Source organism: Phacochoerus africanus, chromosome 10 (assembly GCF_016906955.1).
Source record: "Phacochoerus africanus isolate WHEZ1 chromosome 10, ROS_Pafr_v1, whole genome shotgun sequence".
NCBI lineage: Eukaryota > Metazoa > Chordata > Mammalia > Artiodactyla > Suidae > Phacochoerus > Phacochoerus africanus.
The window spans coordinates 2794923-2797294 of record NC_062553.1 but is presented as its reverse complement, the minus strand read 5'-3'; positions in this window follow the sequence as shown (position 1 = coordinate 2797294).

The window sequence follows — 2372 nt, the reverse complement described above, 5'->3', positions numbered from 1 at the left end:
CTTCCTTCGCGCCAGGGCGTTTGGGGCAGACCCCCGCCGCTCAGCTTCTCCGGATCCCGAGCTGACTCCTCCGTGGCAGGAAGACCCAGGCCCACGCCTGGAGCACCTGCATCTCCAGCACCAGCTGCTGGCCATTCTGGCCCCGGCCCCCCACACCCCGGCCCTGGTCCCCGCAAGATGCCCCCCTCCCCGTGCTGCAGCCTCTGCCCCCAGGAGGGCCTGAGAACGCCCCTGGAGAGGCGCCCAGCCAGCAGCAGTGAGACCCGCCAAGCATGCCGTGTGTGCCTGGCCAGGCCGTGTGAAAACGCCCGCCCTGTGTCTGCTCTGTGTCCCCCTCCCTGAGACCACCCAGGGCGGGAATGAGGCAGAACCAACAAAGCTGCCGCCCCTGGGGACACTGCGGGTTGGGGGTAGGGGGCGGCCAGGGCAGCAAGAGCTCCAGCCTCACCCAGGACAAGTTCCTAGGGTCATATCGGGATGGGTGAGGGGTGCCCATCGGGGCTGAGAGGGAGACTCCAGCCCTGTGTTCCCACCGCCAGCCCAGAAGGACGGGGGCCCCTGGTCCAAGCCTCCCAGAGTGTCAGGGCCTGTCCCCTGCTGGCCTCTGGGCGGCTGTGCCACCACGGCCACCTTCTCCCTCGGGGGGTGGCATGGGGGGTGAACCGCAGACCTCAGCTCTTCCTGCGATTCGACAGGTCCAGACTTAAGTGACCGCCATGGGGCTAAATTCAGGAGATGGCCTCAGACGACCAGGGAGACAGCTGGGATCCTGCTCAGTTCTCAGAGGGGCTCCCAGGAGATGCCTGGACACTGGGTGCGGCCGCCTGCATACACTGCGGGCCAGCTGGCTGGATGGGGGAGGGGAGGTCAGAGCAAAGAGCCCCCAGCACCCACACCCAGAAAAGGACCAGAAACCATCACAGGCGCCTTTTTCACCAGCCGGTTTCGCAATCCCAGGGCTCAGAGCACCCTCCCCACCCTCAGGCCGCACCCAGGCCCCGCTGGGGAAGGGGGGTGGGGCAGGGAGGGGACCCCCAAGGCACCTCCCAACCCCCACCACTGGGCCGTCCCTGCCACCCACCGGCCACCCTGAGCTGCCTTCCCATGGCATGCGGGCCTGGACTCGGGCAGAGGGTCAGCTGGAAGCAGGGCCCTGACAGTGCAGCCTTGAACCTGACCAGGCCAGGCGTCTGCGGGGAGGGACCTGGGGTCCAAGATCAAGGGGGTCCATTTGGTTCTGGGCGAGGGACGCATCCTGTTTTGCAGAGGCTGCTGGTGGCTGTGTGCACGTGGAGGCGGGGGGCTGGACCACTTCCTATTGGACGCAATCCAGCACGAAGTCCCCAGCCTCGTCTAACCCTGCTCACCCCCAAGGCGCCGCCTCCGGGCACCTTCACTGGGGACGGGGTAGGGCTTCAGCGTGTGAATTCGGGAGATGAATCCCATCCTTGGGACAGAGACAGAGGTGGGAAGGGAGACGAGCTGCCCAAAGTCTGCCGTGTTGAGCTGGCGGCTCAGGGAACGGTGGTGGGTGAATCCGTCCGAGACCCTCTGAAGAGCTGCAAGATGAGCTCAGATACCCCTTGAGGCAGGAGAGCTGGGGGCCGTCACTCGAGGGGGCTGGACTAGTGGCCCCTGGGCTGGAGGGACCCTCAGGCTGAGGGGAAGAGTGATGCAAGCACCAGAGGAGCCTGCGACCAGGGGCCCAGAACGGTCCCTCACAGCTGCAGGGGACCTCAGAGGTGGGGACGCGTGGGGGATGCCAACGGCCCCTCCTCCCCGAGATTTTGAGAGACAGCACCCCCGCCCCCGGCAGGTGTCAGTGGGTCACGTGCTTGTAGTGGCCTGGTTAGGGCGCCGGCTCCCTCTGGGCATCCTGTGGAAGCTTCTTTGCCCTGAGGTCCAGAGCTGGGGTGAACCAGGCTCCCTGAGCGTGGCCTCTGTGGGCGGCAACAGCGGCCAACCCGTCAGCACCCCTTTCTCCGCAGCCACCCCAAACCCCCGGCTTTGGAAGGGGGCAGAAAAGGGCACAGCGAGGGAGTGGCTGCTGCCCAGACGGGGAGCTGAGACCCACCTGATCCCTGAAGCGGCTTTGCTGCAGTAGGAGGTTCCTGACTCACGGTCTGGCCCCCAAAGAGCTGGAAATGTCACTTCATATCCGCTCGCTCCTGGCCACCAGCCCCCCGGGTGACAGGGCTGCCCCACCCCCTGCGACCTCAGTCTGTCTGCGAGTGAAAGGGAGGGAGCCCCGGGTCTCTGACTCTGCGTCTGCTGGGCCTGGGCTGGGGTCTCAGCCGGGGCCCCCTCTGGCTGACCTCCCACCCGGCCCCTGGCTCAGCACTTCTGCATCCAGGGGGGCCCCAGGTTGCCAC